This window comes from Orcinus orca, chromosome 18 (genome assembly GCF_937001465.1).
Source record: "Orcinus orca chromosome 18, mOrcOrc1.1, whole genome shotgun sequence".
Classification (NCBI taxonomy): domain Eukaryota; kingdom Metazoa; phylum Chordata; class Mammalia; order Artiodactyla; family Delphinidae; genus Orcinus; species Orcinus orca.
The window spans coordinates 74,274,110-74,292,162 of record NC_064576.1 but is presented as its reverse complement, the minus strand read 5'-3'; the positions used below and the strand labels follow the sequence as shown (position 1 = coordinate 74,292,162).

Below are 18,053 nucleotides of genomic sequence, written 5' to 3'. Positions count from 1 at the left end.
GCAGAGGGAATGAGAAGATTCTGCAGGCAGAATGCTGACGGATTTGAGAAGGGCATAAGACCAACCGAGGGCATGGCTGTAATCCTCTCAGGGTTGTGAACCCTCAACTCTGCAGCACACAGGTAGATAGATGGACCTCTGTCTCCAAGAGCCCTCAAACCCAGGGAAGGTTAGAGTATGGGTGGAAACCCAAAGGGACTGCAGTGGTACATCGTTAGCGGAGGTGCTGCACGGCCCCCAGGCTAAACTCTGCCCAAAGAGTCCCTACCTGTCCACTCCGGGAGGGACTCCGGCTAAAGCCTCAGCCCGACCCCAGGGGCGGAGGACGAAGGGCTAGAGCCACCTCCTCCGCAATCCCCCGCCCCCCGGCGCCGACGCGCCGCACTCCTGCCGCGCCCCCATTGGCCGAGGCGCTCGCCAATCCGGGAGCAGCGGCCGGTGAGCCGGCCCTGGTTGGTGGAGCCGGCGCTGGGCCCCCCTCTCGCTCCGGCCTGGCCCCCCGCCGGGAGGGGGCGTGGCCGCGGCCGTGGCCCGGCCGGAGGCGGCGTCGCTGGCGCCGCTGCGTGCGGGGCGGTGCGGAGTGGGGGCGCCGGGCGGCCGCGAAGCGGCGGGACCATGGAGCTGAGAGCGCGGCGCCGGCGGCGGAACCGCGGACCGGTGAGTGCGGGCTGCAGCCAGCCGGCTCCCTGTGCCCGGCCTTGACCCCTGCGCTGCTCGGCTTCGGGCTGGGCGGCTGCCCCGCGGGCAGAGGCGGGCGCGGGCCCCGCAGCCCCGCGGCCAAGTGAACTTGCTGCATTGCCCGGGCGCTCGGGCGGGCGATGGGGCCCACTGCGGCCGCGCCGCCGCCCGCGCCCGCCCTGCAGCCCGGCGCATCCTCCCCGCCGGCTCCCGCGCCGGCCCGGGCTTCCCGCCGTCGCCGCGCGGCCCGGCGCCGTTCTCGCCCGCGCCGCCCCCCGGCCCCGGTGTGCGCCACCCGGCTGCGGGGCAGGCGCCCGCCATCCCGGCCGCAGGTGGCGCCTGGGCCTCGGCCCGCGCCGCACGCGTGGGCCCGGGGCTGCCTCGCGTCCGGGAGCCTCGCGTCCCTCCGGGCTGCGCGCGGTCTCGCCGCACCTGGCCCAGTCCCCGCGTGCCCGCCGCCCGGGTCCGGCCCTCTCCCCTCGGCTTCGCCCTCCCCGCGGCCGGTGCCCCCTCCCCCCGGGGCTGCGGGCGCCCGTGGTGCTGGTCCCGGCCTCGGTAGCCGGGCTGGGCTCCGGGTGCCGGGAAGGGGTCGGCAGACTGCGAGCGGCCCGCTGCGGGGCGCGAGGACTGGGCGCGCCGGGGCCCGCGGGCCGGGATGCGTCCTCCCGGGAGGCTCTCCTGGCGGGGCCTGGCTCTCGCGCCTCCTCTGCGCCGGGGCTTCGGCGAGGGGAAAGCCTTTGCCTCTCCGTGTGTGCTCCGTGTGTGCTGCTTAACCGGCAATGGCGATTTCTTCTTGGTTCAGCTTCTGTGCAAGGGAGAGTTCCCTGGTGGAGAGCAGAGTTCTTAATTATTAAGAAACTCAGCTGTGGGTTTAAGGATGAATGGAGCATCTCGTTTCTTAGCTGCTATTGGGCGGAATAGGAATTCTTTCTCATTTGGGGGTGAATTTTAAATTCTCAGTTATTACCAGCAGTAATTATTACGTTTTTAACAACTGACAATTAAAAAGGCCTGTTTTTGCTTTGAAGCTCTTCAAATCAAATGCATCGTGGGGCATGAAAGATTAAGAATCGGAATCCACATTTTTTAAGGGCAGGAGCCAGCCATTAGAAATGTTTTGCATCTTAAAAAAAATTAGGTTTGTCTAAAACTTAAAATGTCTGCTTCTCTGTCAAAACTAGGTTCAAAGTGTTATAATTGACTTACTTCTCTGTTGCCTCTAGGGCAAATTCTATTGAATGCTGGTGGCTTCTTTTTGTACGTGCTTTACCCAACTTTCCTTTTCTAGCAGTGAAACAATGCAGAGATTCTTTAAAGCTAGTTCTTTTATCTACTTGAGAGGTTAAACGAAAGAAAGCCGGGTTTGGCCTTTCCCATAGGCAGTTCTCATTGTGCGTCTGGTCTCCTTCCTAAGAGCGTCCACGTCATACTCATTTTTCTTCATTTTTTAAAGACCTCCTTAATTGATATTCATGAGAGTTGTGTCTTTTCAGATGTTTCAAGCTCACTAGGTTGGAAAGTTTGGTTGGCTTTATATAGTTACCGTCTGACCTGTAGTCTCTGTTTTCTTAACACAGTGAAAAGAAGCTCGTTCTGGAACTATCTCCTTATAAAAATTGTTCTTTCATGTCTGGTTGCTGACATGAAGTTGCATTATAGCATTGTTTTCTCTGTTTGCCTCAGATTTATGACCTAATAGGCAATGATGTGCTACACCATTTTTACAAAATTCTGAAAATAAAGGTGAAAAAAAGACACTTTGCCGAGCGGTCCTGCCAACATTATAGCACCCATCTCTTCTCAGTGTGTCCTTGTAGACGCGCCTTAGCCTTCCCATGGAAGCCTTCATGTGGCAAGGAACCTTCTGGTTATTGGAACGTTTTGATTGAAATAGTTGCCTGTTATAAGTATTCAACATATAGGTCGTGGGCCACTGCTAATGGTCTTTTAGAGTTCCCAGGACTTTCTCTGGAGAATATTCGAGATTGTGTTTTCCACTCACAGGCTGCTATCATTCCTTATGTTTTCTTGGGAGCGCCTCCATATGGCTGGACAGACTGCAAATGTTCGACTTCTCTTTTAAGTCCTCTTTTTTCCTAAGGCCTGGTTTTCCTCTTAGAGGGCAGATGTTCTCGGGAGCTGCTCGTGGCGTTGGGACCCATGCATGCCTCTTCCCCGCTGGTTCTCTACCCCTGCCTTCATTTAAGGCTGGTAATGCAGGAATATCGTAGACCAGCAATGCGTAAATAACGCATGTTGTAACATACATTTACTGTCACTGTAGAGGTAAGTGGAGCCGGAAGTCTGAGTTCCCCCTTCCTCCTGGTCCTGTCGCCCCCCGTCTGGTCCTGTTTCTTTCTCCAGGGGTGACCGCACTTAATGCCATGGGGTAGTCACCTTTTTTATTCAAAAGCCCTTTAGTGGATGCCTGCGAAGTACCGGGCGCTGCTATTTCAATACTAGGATTGCAGAAATAAGAGACGACAGCTCTGAGGATGCTCGTGGTGTGCCGATACGAACAGTTCGCGTGCAACGCGGCGGCTGCCGAGGCAGAGCCCGCGGTGAGCCCGTGGAGCATCCCGTGAGTGGCCGGACCCACTCATTGGCCCGCTTTATTCATTCAGCGAACTCCAGGGTTCACGGGGTGTTCGGGGACACAGGGGAACAAGGCAGGTGCCTCCGTGGGCCCCGGGTGAGCTCCCGGTTCGGCGGCATCTGCGACCGTGGGAGCCGCTGGTCACGGCGCAGTGTGCTCCGAACGGGCCCTCGCGGAGCTCCCAGGATGACCAGAAACCCGAGCCTGGGGACGGTTCGGAGAGACGAGGAAAGCGCCCCCAGAAGTGCCAGGGGGAAGGAGAGAGTACAGAGGCCTGTCGGGGACACGAGGCTTTGGAGCAGCTAGAGCCGAGGTTAGGGCTGCGTGGGGGGAGGGGGCCGGGGTGCCCCGTGGCAGGAGGAGGGGTGAGCCGGGCCTCCGGGGCCCTGCGAGGCCCGTTAGGATGGGCCTGGCCTCCCTGCTGGGTGACCAAAACGGCCAGAGCCTTCCGAGCCGAAGAAGGACGCAGTCAGACGTGCCCTTGGAGAACGGATAGCGGGGCAAGGCTGGAGGGAGGGGAGCCTGAGGGGGTAGGACGGCGTGGTCGGCACGCGTGTGTGCGCGCGCGTGTGCTGGGAGAGCGAGGGCACAGGGCAGTGCCGAGTTGTGGCCGGGCGGCTGGTGGGTGGTGAGGCCGTCCTTAGGCCCCAGGACAGCGAGCAGCCGCCGTTTGGGGGAAAGATGCTGCCCTTGTCAAGTTCAAGGTGCCTGCGGGACGCAGCGGTCAGTGGCTGCACTGGGATCCGGATATTGGGAGGTGTCTGGACTGGAGGCACGCGTGTGAGAGTTCTCAGCACCAGTTCCCAAACTGTTTGCCACAGTGAACTCGCAGGGAGTATGAGTTCGATGAAGGACACTCAGCAGTGCAAACAGCTGTCAACCCTGCGGGACCTGCCTGCTCGGTTTCTCCAGGAGTTTATGTCACGTTCCTTCTGATGACGTCATCTTTGCAAAGCTGGGGTTTCACTGGTTGCTGTTCTGCGTGCAGATCGGTGTGGACCAGGGAACGGGGGAGGCGCTATCCAGTCTGACTCCAAGGTGTGAGAAATTATGCTGTTTGTGTTTTACTGAAGAGAGAAGTGAAATACCCACTTTCTCTCAGTTGAAGTGTGCTGTTTTCAAATGGGTACTAAGTTGCTAGGACATAGATACTTGTTATTTGCAGTATCTAATGGTTCAATTACTCAGTAGGCATTTGTCCTTGCAATCAGGGCTGAGCGAACCGGTGCAGTGAGAAGAGAAAGTTCTAGAACCTCTGCCTTTGTTAATGGAGTAGATTCAAGAAGCTTGTGCAGAGCATGCGTAAAGAAAAGGAGTGGGGAGAATGGGATCTGAAGGACTCTTGTGTTTAAAAGATAAGCTCCCACACTGAGACCGAAAGGATTGGGTGTCTGGGAAGCCATGGTCCAGGAAAACGTCAGCAAAGAGGGATGATAACAGCCAGGTCATTGTAACATAGCTGACGGCAGTGATGACACAGTGATGGGGACAGGAGTGAGAGGGCTGGTTTGTAAGAGGGCTTCCTAGTGAGCAGGGGCCACAGAGTGTGCTGGTGCTGAAGGGTGACAGGGGAGGGTGGGTGAAGGGGGACCTTTTTTTCTTTTTTAATGGAGGGATTTGTGTATATTAAAGTACCAAGAGAGAGAGGTTGCTAGACAGAGGTTGCTAGATGGTGGTTTCAAAATTTCCATTGGTTTTAGCCCTAGGATGTAATTACTCATTTTGGCAAGAGGCATCACAGTGGAGCCTTATTGCCGTGGATTAAGGGGTGGTGGTGCTAAGGAGGTGAAGCCAGTCAGGGGAGGCTGGATTTTGAAGAGGAGAGAAGGGCCTTCACTAGAGAGGAACGTCTGGCGCAGGGTGGAATGTTTTTAACAGTGACTTTATTTTCTCTTATTAAAAACAAACTTTTTAGGATGCTGTTTTCCTTTTAAGGCATGCTTTTCCTAGGGTGGGTGGTCCTTCCAAGGGTGGGTTTATGTGCGCACAGCCTTGTCTTTTTCCAGGTCCTGGTGTCCTCTGGGGTCACATTATCTGTGACGTCCTCTCCGTTGCTGCCCTGTCCTGGCAGTGCTTTCTCAGCCACTTACCTCAAGGCCAGTCTTGTTTGTTTGGTGTCAGAGCCTATCCTCCTAACTTAATAGATGTCCCTAGATTAGAATATTTTTCCATATACTCGGATTTCAGTCCTGATCTTTAGAGCCACCCTGTTCTGTTTCTTCTTCCCCGGACCTGTGCCTGTTCTCTTTGAGGTTAGCTCTTTGCTTCTGTTGACTTTTTTTTTTTAAATTTTAAACATCCCAAACATCCCAGGGTATTTTCCCACCTTTCAGGTCTACTAGAGCCTCTGGGCCTTGACCCTGAGCACAGCATCTGGGATCATTTCTAAACTTTGGACGAGTGACATTGTCCCTTGCTCCTCTTGTTGGGATGCCCTTTGACCTTCTGGAGCAGTGGTCTTGAAACTAATGTAAAGACGTCTTCAGCTATATTCTTGAACTTTTTCAGTGTTTTATTTATTTTAATTTCTTTCTTTCAGTTTTTGCTTTCTGGTTCTTTTCAGGAGGTCCACACGTGTTTGAGTGCCTACTGTGTATCACGCTCGTTACTGGTGATAACAGTGTTGATACAGCCAAGGTCCTGTCGTCAAAAGCTAGAGAGGTGAGGCAGAGGGTCGATTGTCCAGCTCACGTAACTATAAACTCCCTTCTGGTCAACAACCAGACATCGTGGTGCCTGTTTCGTAGGTGTGTCTGCCTTTGTCAGATAACCTCAGGTAAAGACCTCGTTAGGTCATAGCCTTAGCTCACAGTGATAACACACATTGTCTTCCCCCAGCGGATGTGACCTTTGGTCTCTGAGTACTTCTGATTTCTGAAAACCGTATTGGGCCTATAAAAGTTGTGCTCCAGCGCAATCCAAGGATTGCATCGCCTGCTACAACCGTTGCATTTTAGTTCATCTCATAGCATCCTCCCATGAGTGCTGGTACTTGTTTTTGTGCACGTGAACAGTTCAGTGAAATTCTGTTGCAGTATAAAAGTGTGGATGTGATTGACTGTGAACCACAACCCATGTAGCCGTATTTTATCAGCTAAGTGGATGTAACAGTGTATTCTTTGCCATAGAAGAGCTTCAACAGATACTTTTTCATTGACTGAATATGTCATAAGTTTTGATTCATGACCTAAGCAGAACACTACCCCTACTATGTAATTTTAAAAACTTGATCTGAGTCATCTTGCCCTACTAATGTCACACTTATTTTTTCAGCTCCTCAAAATATGTGTATGACACAGGGGGTTTTGGTTTTTGCCTATTACCTTATGTAGTCCTGTGTTAGGGAATTACCTAGGCAGATATCAGCTTTCAGCTGACTTTGTAACTCTTTGCTGGGTGGTATTCTTTCCTCAGGTTAGAGTGAATGCTTAAGGAGAGGCCATGGATTTGAATTACTCCCTGTGGTGCATGGAAGGAATAGTGTCTAAACAGGAGGGAGCAAAATGTCCCATCCAAAGGGAGGATGACATTAACCAGAAGGTTGCAAGGAGATAGAGCCTGTGCTCACGTTGGTCTCATCCTGTGCGAGGCTGTCCACAGCCTAGAAAGGGGAGGAATAGATTCACTTTCCATCTCTGCAAAGTAAGACCTTAATTTTGGGGGCATGATTGTAATTTTTCAGAATAGGACCTTCGTCTGTTTCAATAGAAATAGGAAAACATTTGTTTTATAACCAACCCTGTAGATTTAAAACATATCTTGGTTCTTAGTTTTCCATAGGATTTGTCTCCCGTTTTTGTACACCTTTTAGAGTTAACTACCTTGATTATTGGTTTAAAAACCAGCAGTCACAGAAACCCCCAAATTCCCCAGTCACCTGCCTTCAGATTTTAATTACACACTGCAAACAACTTTGTTTCCAAAGGCTTGACTAAAGTGGGAATTGTTCTTTGAGATATCCCAGGGAGGAAGATTATTAAAACGTTACTTCTTTTTTTAAAAATTGGCATTGTAATTTTGAACGGTTACAAGGCTTATCAGCGATAATGAAGTCCCCACCTGAGCTGTAATTAAAAATGCACAGCTTCTGTGCTGTTTGTCCACTGCATCACATAGGCTAATTAAAGCCTTCTTCCATTTCCAATATGCCCAGTTCCTTCCATTCTGCCCCTCCAAAAAAAAAGATTATGGCCATGACAAAACTTAGGGTATCATTTGAAAGAATTGTGTTGGGGCTCAGGCATTAAAGGGTTTAGGACAGAATTTTTCTTTTAAACTACATTTATGGCTACTTTTTCTGCTATGCAGTTTAGAAGTTTGTGGCTTTATTTCTTAGGCTATTTGGTTGCTACTGATAGTCAAATTTCATTTGAGACAAACAGTATTGCCCTGCATTTTAATATTTACTCAGCATTTTTTCTCTTTTTGGACACTGATATAACTTCGATCAACTGTGTATAAGTAAAAGTTGCATGTACAGTTTTTTTTAATGGAATGTATACTTTATCCAATTTTTTACTGTTTGAGATGCTTATGATTTTATTGGACGTAAGTGGTGGGAGCTTGTCTGTCTTGTCCCCCATTAAATAAAGATTTGAATGAACTTATAGGAAATGCTCATCATAATGAAGCTGTATATAAATAATGAGAATCAAAACTACATGAGGATCAGGAATGAAAACAACAAAACCTGTACTTTCGGTGATGGCTGAGCCTCCCAAGTTGGTGTTTTAGGTGTGGTGGGCTTACGTGAATAATGCAACGTGTCAGTGACTCAGCACGAGAAGCATCTCTAGCCTTGCAGTGGTGTGTGTTGGAAGCCCTGTTGGAATTCAGTTAGTTTATTCCTCCACTTACACATGATTTGAAGGCTGTTGTATTCTGCCTCCTATATTAATGCTGGAAGGCATGGATCATACGTGGATTTTTTTGCTCTCCTTGTGTATGTTTTGGAGGGAGAATGTATGAGGAGATTTGGAAGCAGGTGGACAAAATCCTCTGAGCCTGAAAGTCCTGCCAGGCCAGCATAATCTTAATATCTAATATCGTCAAGGATGTTACAAGAAAAAAATCATAGGACAGTCTCATTCATGAACATGCTTGCAAAAATCGTAAAAAATAACAATTAGATCTATCAACATAAAATGATAATATATCATGAACAATTTGTGTTTATTCTAGAATGCAGTGTCGGTTTAGCATTCAACAAATCCAATGCATCTCACCATATTGATGGAGAAAATATACAGTCATCATTAGATGCAGGAAACACTAAAATTTAATATCTATTCATGATGAAAAACTTTTAAGCAAACTAGGAAGAGTATCGGTGAGAAAACTTAGAGCAAATATCATATTAGTGTTGAAATAATGAAAAGTTATCTTCTAAAATTGGAAATGAGATAAGGATGCTTGTAATTACCACATTTATTCAGCATTATATTGTAGGTTCTTGCCAGCACAGTAAGATAAGAAAAAGAAATAAAAAATACTAGAGTTGGAAAAGAAGAAAAAAATTCAGTATATGCAGGTGAAACTATTGTGTATGCAGAAACGTCCAAAAGAATCCGTGTAAGTTATTAGACTTAAGGTGTGTCTTTAGCATGGTTGCTAGATTCTCTATAGCCGTAAACAATTAGAAAATGAAGTTAATAAAGGTACTACTTATAATAGCATTAAAAATCCAAATATATAGGAATAGAACTTGTAAGAAATTTATAATACCTTTACATAGGAAACCGTAAAATATTTAGAGAATTTAAGGAACAGGTAAGAAAAGAGGGAATATACCATGTTCATGGTATGAAAGGCTAAATATAGAGATGTCCGTTCACCCTAAATTGATATAGATACTGTTCAACCCTAGTCCATAGCATGAAAAAATCTTAGGAGGTGGAAATTGACTATCTGTTTCTAGAATTTATATAAATGTAGAGGGCAAAGAATTTCAAGACACCCTTGAAGAACAACAGGTGGCAGGACTTATCAGATATCAAGAGTTTATAAAGTTGTAATATTCTAGACCATGTGGTATTGTCACAACTGTGGGCAAACAGATGAATGAAACTGAACAGAAAGACCTGAAACAGAACCAAACATCTGTAGACATTTGATTATGTTAAGTGTAAAATAGTTTGGAAAGGATGGTCTTTTCGGTCATTGGTGTGTGATCCTTGAGATGGATGTCCATAAATGACATTTGACCCCTACTTTATAACATACACAAAAATCAATGCCAGACAGACTGTAGATCTAAAGATGAAAGGTAAAAAATAATATAGGGTAGCTTCATGGCCTAGAGCAGGGAAAAATGTCTTAAATAGAAAGCCCTGACCGTGAATGAATAGATGCTAAATTCTTTGTTGGGGGTTTTTAACCACAAATGGGTGTTGGATTTTGTGAAAGAAAAATCTGTATCTATTGAGACACCCATGTAGTATTGTCGTTTATTAATATGACATATAGTACTAATTGAGTTTTGGAGGTTAAACCAACTTTGCATTCTTCGGATAAGTCCCGTTTGTTCATGGTATGTAATTCTTTTTCTGTGTTTCTAGATTTGATTTGTTAATATTTTGTTGAGTATTTTTGCATCTAATTCATGAGGGATATTGATCTGTAGTTTTTTTTTTTTTTTTTTTTTTGCGGTAGGCGGGCCTCTCACTGCTGTCTGGCGTTGGTGTCAGCATAAAACTGGTTTCATAGAATGAGTTAGGAAGTGTTTCCTCTTCTAGAAAAATTTGTGAAAGATTGGTATTTCTGTTTTAGGTATTCACCTGTGAAGTCATTTGGGCCTGAGGTTTTCTCTGTGGGAAGATTTTGAATTACTAATTCAATCTCTTAACTTGCTATACATTTATTCAGCTTATCTCTTTTTAAGTCAGTTTTGTTAATTTGTATGTTTCCAGGATTTTTCCTTTTCATCTAAGTTGTCTGGTTTGGTGGCATAAACTTCTTGAGAGTATTCCCTCGAAATCCTTGTGAAGTTTTTCTGGTTGGTAGTGATCAATGTCTATTCTTCTTCTTTTTTTTTTTTTTTCTTTTTTTTGCGGTACGCGGGCCTCTCACTGCTGTGGCCTCTCCCGTTGTGGAGCACAGGCTACGGACGCGCAGGCTCAGCAACCATGGCTCACGGGCCCAGCCGCTCCGCGGCATGTGGGATCCTCCTGGACCGGGGCAGGAACCCGTGTCCTCCGCATCGGCAGGCGGACTCTCAACCACTGCGCCACCAGGGAAGCCCCTCAATGTCTATTCTTCATTCTTGATTTTAGCAGCTTGTGATTTTTCTTGTTTTATTTTTTGTGTGTGTGTGTGGTCATTCTAAAGGTTTGTCAGTTTTGTTAATCTCCTAACGTCTAGGTAGAACTTAACCTCAAAATTGTCGAAAAATGATCTGTGACTGTGTTTTACTTTTTATTTTTTTAAAGAGAGGTGAAAAGCATTTGTTTTAAAATTAACAGTCATCTTTTCAAAGAAACATTTGAGAGCTTATCTGAGGCTAAAATGTTATTCAGTAATAATTTGGTTTGGTAAGTTAAAAGTGAGAGGAAAAATGGAAATGAGTTTAAAGGAAAGATGGAAATCATCTATGTACCTATATATGTTGACTGTGTTTTAGACTATAGAATTTTAGAATGATAGTTGTGCGGAACTGTCTTTCTATTGTGAAACTGTAAAACAACAAGAAGAGAGAAACTAGATTAAAATACAAAAGTCAATAAAATATCCAAGCTAGAGAAGGGGAAGGCTGGTTATGATTCATTATAAGCAAATTATTTAATGATTGTTTTTTTTTTTGCTTTCCTTTTATTGAGTAATTTGAGATGATAGACAGACAAAATTCAAATATTTTAACGTTCCATGGATTACACAGGTGAGTAGCCTGATTCCAGACAAACAGTAAACTGAAGTGCCAAGAATGGGTAATAAGGTTGAAAACAACAGTTCTCTTTCGCTGAGGAGACATTGATATTTTGGGTTGTTTTGCAGATAAAACAAAATCTCACGTCCATTATCACCGTGCCTAGTTTACCATTATTTTTTTGTCTCTTTGAACTTTTGGGGGAAAAAGAATGAAAGACAAGGAAAGCATTATTCTCTTTGTATCTTGCTCCTTCTTTGTCCCCACCTTACGGTGATCTTTAGACATGATATACACCCCTGTGATGACCCTTTTCCACCAGGAGACAGCATTCCCAACGGTTAGCGTGCCCACTGATTGTGCATGGTCATCAGAAACGAATGAATGAGCCCAGAAAAAATGAAACTGAATCATGCCGAAAAACGTGTGATTTCTAGATTGACTGCGTTTCCGAAACCTTAGATGTTGAAAAGTAGAGATGCCTATATTTCCAGTCATTTCTTGCTGCGTATTTTTGGCTTTCCAATATGTAAATTTGCATTTAAAAATAACCTCTTACTTTTTCCATTTAGAAGGATATTAGGATAGGTTTTTATTAATATGAATATGTTCAAAAGTTGGCTTTCATGCTGTTTTTCCCTCAGAAGTGCTGTAGCATAAAGTAGCTTAAACATTTGCGCAGTTGCTGTTTCTGTCTGGAACATCTCAAAGAACCTCAGTGAATGGACTCCCACTTTCAGCGGGCTTTGTATAAAAGCGGCCAAGCATTAGACGCATATGCGTTTGTAGGTCCAGTTAGCATTCAAATATTATTTCTGAAGTGTTGGATTTCATATAATACATTTTGGTGCTTGTTGACTTTTTTTTTCCCCCTTTAATTCTAGTGTCAGCCTCAAATTATTTCTGGTAATTTTGGAATTTCTTTCTGTTGTTTTTAAAGATGATGTTTGTTTTGCACGCATTGGTCATTGGTGAAATGAGGAATCCTTCCTTATCTGGATGAATGGAATGTGATTTCTTTTCCTAAGTTGAGTGAAATTTGATTCATCCTGGTCTTCTCATGAAAGCACTAAAATAAATCATAAGGTTCGGCAAATTTCATTTAAATTTAACTTCCCAGAATTCCTGAAGTATTAGGGATATGAACAGTAGTTAGCTAAATCACATTTTAGGAAAGTTGAATAAATAGAAACCCAGAGAGGTTTGAGTTGACCAGAGCTTTTTGATGTTTTCCTTCCCTCTCCCCCAGATGTACAAACGGTAAATGCTGTATCCTAAGATTATGTTTTATGCTCTCACTGTTAAATCTAGCATAGTTTTATAACTTTTTTAGTCACTCCTATTTCCTTGCTGCCATATGTAAGTTGCGTATTGCTTTAGTTTTCTTAATTTGCTGAGATATCCTGTATGTACGTTTAAGAAGTGTATTATTTAATAGACTTACCACCCCGAGTTTCACTTTTGCTGCTAATTGCTCCTTTTGGAAGGAAAACAAGCGATAAACTTTGAAGGAAGCAGTAGGAGGTGGGTTAGCTGTAAGTGTCGGGGAGGGCAGGGGACAGTCCTGAGTGACTTGCCAAGTTTCAGAGAAGTTATGATGAAGAAATCAGTTGGAAGCTTTCACTGTAGTTCCAACCAGAGTTACTCCCTTCTGGCTGCTTGGCATTCTGGTGAAAATTTTGTTTAAAAAAAAAAAAAAAAAGTTACAAAACTACTGCTCTGTGGGCAAGGGGTCCCAACTTACATTATCAATGGAAGACGATCAGAGCTTCTTGGCTTTTTATTTTTAATGACCATTTACTAGAGATTCTTTCCTCGACAGTCATTTGCTATGATGCTATGCCAGCTAGGCTCTGGAATCAGAACAGAGGGGCCATTTGGAACATTGAAGAAAGAGGAATATGCCTTGGGGATTATTCAGCCCCTGCTTTGGGATAGGATGTCAGTAGGTGTGGACTCTGTGTTTGCTGGAATTGCTTCCGGGTCTTAGAATCAGGAGTAAAGGCACTTTGGTTTAGTAGTTGGTAGATGTGTGGCTTGTGGACACTATTCTGTAAAACCTTACATTCCCCTTTACAGGTTCTTGAACCAGATTTGTGGCTCACCTGAAGCAGATTTGTGGCTCACCTGAAGCAGATGTGCAGGATCTAAGGGATGCCTTCTGTATGTGTCTCATTTCTAGCTCATTTAATGCTTCTATTCTTATTTTCCTTTTCTTTTTTTCACCTACTTCCAATAAATGCTGTCTTGTTTCTGGAACACAGTGGGATGTGCACAGGGCTGGATGATTGAGTGCCTCTCAGACCCGATGAGAGACAGAATTGCAACCCAGTCAAGAGCCGGTGTTTGGGGCCAGACTGATTTGGGGTCACATCTTGGCTTTGCCGTTTATTAGCTGTGTGGTTTGGGGGCCATTTCTTAACTTCCGTGAGCCTTGACTTCCTTGTCTAAGAAAACAGCGCCTGCCCCGCAGAGTTGATGGAAGGAATAAAGGAAGCCACGTGAATACTGAATGAAGGGTCGACTTCTGTACTGAGAGTAAAAAATCGCCCAGGAATCGGCAGAAAAAAGAACAATAGCAACAGCAAGAAAATTCCTAAGAAACCTTCAGACCTGTGTGTGCGTCCTGGGACCACACCTTGGAAGAGAGGGCAGAACAACCTAGATGTCCTTCTTAGCTGTTAACAGATCTCCTAAGAGGGTCAATACCTTGAGGGCATAATTAGTCACTAAGAAAGCTGTGGAAGGGCACCTCTATGGACGTTTAAAAATGGGGCAGAAAGAAATGAATGCTAAGTGATAATTTGCAGCCTGGGGTCTTAGTGAAAAGAGGGTAACAGCTAAGGTGCCGTGGCTTGGACAGAGTTCGTGTGGGCGATGTGTGTCAGCTCTCAGAAGAGTGCACGTCTGATGATTTACGTGTTAGGTGTCTTCATTACGTGATCAAATTTGATGTCTACGGCAGTCCTCTACGGGAGCTTTTTATTCAGATGGTCCCGGATCACTTGAGGGCAAGTTCCAGAGGCAACAGAGACAAGCAAGGATGGGAAAAAGTAGGATGATTTTCCTTAATGGATGAGACACAGAGAACTGCTCCTGGGCCTCAAGCAGCGGGTGAATGGGTAGTGCTGGCTGAGGACCTGATGCAGCGGGGGGCCCTTTCTCCTGTGCACCTGTTGTTATTCTGTCTGTGCCCAAAACGGTCCCACAGAAGATGCAGAGAAGGCCGTAGTCAGAGTCGGCACAGGTGAGGGGGAAGCAGGGCCCAGGGATCCTCAAACCCAAGCAGAGTTCTTTTATGTTAGGTGGTGTTTTCATTAAAAATTCCTTGTTCTATTAAAAAGCATTTTTTTAAAATTATGAATTTGATGATATTTCCTGTTTTTGTCGCTTCTTTGAGCAGTTTTTCAGAAAAGTGGCCCTAAACACACTGTACTGGGGCTTGGGAGCTGTCTTTAAATTATCCTTCTGTAGAATGTCCCTTCTTCCTCCTTAAAGCTGTGACAGTCTTGTGAAGCCACTCTTGCTTTCTTGAAATTTGCCTTTGTGGTCGGGAGGCTGTGTCAGGACCGTTTCATTCCCCTCAGATAGTGGGAGCGGATGGTAACAGGCATCCGGAGTGTGGGTGCTGCCTCAGGAGCCCGAAAAGGTTTGGAGGGCAGAAGCCACGGCTCATCAGGAAGTGATCTGCTCAGAAAGATCCTGAGAACTCAGTTCAGTGAAGTTCCTTTTGGGCTCAGGGCAGTGAATCTCTGACCTCCTGGAAGATGCTGCATTTTTTCCTAATGTTTACTTAAATCTCTAACTTTTAAGTGGTACCTCTGGTGCTCTCCTACCATCCCCCTCCCTTCCAGGAAAAAAAAAAAGACACCCTTGGTTTTGCAGGATTATGGAGATCTAGCAAGCATTATAACACAGGTACTTCATCATGGCTTAGTCACGGGGACCAGTAAATTAACAGAATGGCACGGGGACCAGTAAATTAACAGAATGGGGAGCCTTTCTCTTGCTTTTTCTTGAGGGCTGATGGTTTCTGCTGGAATACAAATGAAACACCTCAGGATTTTAAAGATCTTACTATGAAAATCCTTGACTGTGGCAAATGAGGGTGTCTTATAATTCACGGGAAATACTTGCTAAGAGTGCTTCTCTAGAGCGCTTATTTTTAGAGTAAAAGTGTGACTTTAATTTCCAGTACTAGGCAGTGAACGTAATTTTTCTGAAACAGTATTCATGGGATCTAGAATTAAGACTGTATGGCCTCTGTTAACCTAATCTGTAGGTGATACGTTCACTGTAGAATATTGAGGGTCTGGTTGTTAACCAAAGAATTATTTATTCCAGAAATTATTAAGGATAGCTTATTGGGATTGACTTATAATTTCATTCATTTCTTTATAATTAACAGATAAAAGGATGATTTGAGTTCAGTCATTCTTCAAATTAAAATAAGGAACTTATGAAATATTTTTCAGTTTTATGTTATCTGGGAAGCACTCATGGGTGGCAAAGAAACACGTGAGATAATTATTCAGGAATTTTACTTGCTAGTATCTGTGCGTTGAAGGTACATATAGAACAAGAGGTCTTGGCATCTCTTGCAAAGTCGGAATTGCCCTGTAGATGATCCTACAGAGAGTCAGAACTGTTTCAAAGTCTTTGTAAATGGAACGAAGTGAAAACAGTTCCTCCTTTGATAGTTCTGATGGCTGGTGCCATTTGGCCAAGGTTATGGAGGAGAAGTAGCGTCCAGCCTCTGGGAAGAGATGGGGGGGGAGGGGGGGCTGGGCAGATGCCTTCTGAATCAGAGCTTTCATCGTGAAATACACAACGTCCTCCCAAGCGATAGTGTGGGAAGCAAAAGAGGAAGAAAAACTTTGAAAAAATTGACAGAAGTGAGCAAATACGTAATTGTAACAGGTAATATTTTCATGTCAAAGAGAAAGAATGAATGGATGAGAATTTGGTGGAATACCAGATAGGGATAAAGGGGAAAAGTCCACAAGAGGTAAAAATTGCCTGGTTTCTGGACCAATATGATACTGAATGATGACTGAGTTTAAATAGCAGCTGTTTACATTTCCCTGCAGATGGAGCACCCGCTCAGCTGATGGGCTGTTACGTGGTGCCTTCCGGTTTGGGGGCCGAGTCACTTAGGTATACCCGTAAACTAATTTTTTAAAAATCCCATGGTTAGAAGGGATTTGCTTATAAGTAATACATTAGATAACTGTAATTTTGCTTTACTCAGTCACGTGGGGAAATACGAAGATTGAAACATATGTTGCTGCTGTCGATAAGGACATCCGTTCCTCACGGTTTGTTTCGCGGATAAATTAGATGGTAAGCTTCTGGAAGGCAGAAGACTGGTTCTTCTTCATCTTAGAGCTGGCTTACATGCAGGAGGCGCCCAATAGTGTCTGTTGACATTGTAAACTAGGTGAGCATTCACTGCTGAGTCTGCATGCTGACTGTCAGACCATACATCCCAGAGCAGACTTACTCTGAAAAAATGCCTGTTGCTTTGCCACGTGTACGTTTTGCTAAAGTTAAACTGTGGCCCCCAATGCCTACGAAAGACTTACTGTGTTGCTGATGGTTTCTAGTGTGAGTAGAGGTCACAGCTGAGGGTAGTGCTGTAGAAATCTCACTCCACAGGCCTAGGCGAGGTCGTTTCCATGGATTCTGTGAGATTTAATTTTTCATGGTTTTAAAACTATCTTCTGAGGAATCTGGGATTGTATGGCAAACAGAAGGAGTGCTGTGCTTGGATGGCAGAGAATCTGGGTTTGTCTGATGGTTAGGATTGTAACGCTCCGGAGGGGCTTCATTCGGTGGGTGACGTTGGCTTTGTTTGTCTGATTTTCAGTAATGAAGTAATATTTGATTTTTTCAAGTAGTTTAACATTTGGCTTCTGTTGTTCAATCATGTTTCACAAGACCTTCTCCACTGCAAGATTATTAAAAAAAAAAAAAAATCTTCTGTGTTTCTTCTGGTCCTTTGTTGGTTCCATTTGGAACTTCTTTTGGCATGAGCGGTAAGGACGGACTCCGTTTGATTGCCCTCCCCCCGTGGATTGTTACAGTAGCATTTAATGAATAATCTTTACTCCAGTGATACGAAATGCCACACCCATTTTATATTGAGTTCCTAGGTGTTAGGAGTCATTTCTGCGTTTCAGCGGCACACTGATTAATCACTGTAGCTTTACAGCGCCTCATAGCCGATAGGGATGCCCTCTACTCTTCAGTCTTCTTTTTCAGAATTCCGGATCTTTGCTTGTTTTCCCGTAAGAACTTGAAGATCGCTTTGTCTAGTTCCTAAGAGGATTGTTGGGGATACTTAGAGAAAACCTTCCTCTGTGCTGAGTGACGCTCTGGAATCTTAGAACCCCATCTGTGTCATAAGTCTGGAGACTTGTTTTTAGACTCAGTTCTGACGTGAACTGGCTCTGTAATAAGAAAAAAGAATTAGATTCATGTGTTACTATTTTACAGGTGTTTGCAGGTGGCTTTTAAAGAATTACTGTGTACTCATGGTTTTCTTCTTTACTTTCTCAATCACTAGACACAGCTATTGTAAGAATCCTTAACATTTCTTAGCCTCACAGAGGGGTCCTCGTCCTTGCAAAAGTTGGAAACAACTGAATTAGAGTACTCTAAGCTCTTTTTTGTTCTAAAATCCAGTTCTAAGTAAATGAAAGGTGGTATATCATCAATCCAATCAAGGATTGAATTTAAATCTTTGTAGCCACTGAAAGGGCTACTCTACCAAGAGAAACTGCAGAGATGGTTCTTGGCAAGATCATTTGTCTGTTTCTTTCTTTTTCTCTGGAAGCAGTTGGTGTTTTGAAAGGAAGCATATTGTCTAGATTTTCAAAGTTCTCTAAAAACAGGATGGGGGAGTGCGTTATTTTC

The 18,053-nt window shown here is 44.8% G+C and overlaps 1 protein-coding gene across 3 annotated transcripts in view; it reads left to right on the top strand.

The window, feature by feature from the left end:
- Positions 1 to 542: 542 nt before the first annotated feature.
- Positions 543 to 18,053, top strand: part of WASF3 (WASP family member 3) — a 90,545-nt gene continuing 73,034 nt past the window's right edge. For 2 of the 3 annotated variants that reach the window (XM_049701147.1, XM_004281777.3), the window contains exon 1: positions 543 to 657. The gene's annotated coding sequence lies outside the window, so the exon portion shown is untranslated. Of the gene's footprint in view, positions 658 to 3,112; positions 3,240 to 18,053 lie in introns of those variants that run through there. The other variant, XM_049701144.1, reaches the window with a different exon arrangement.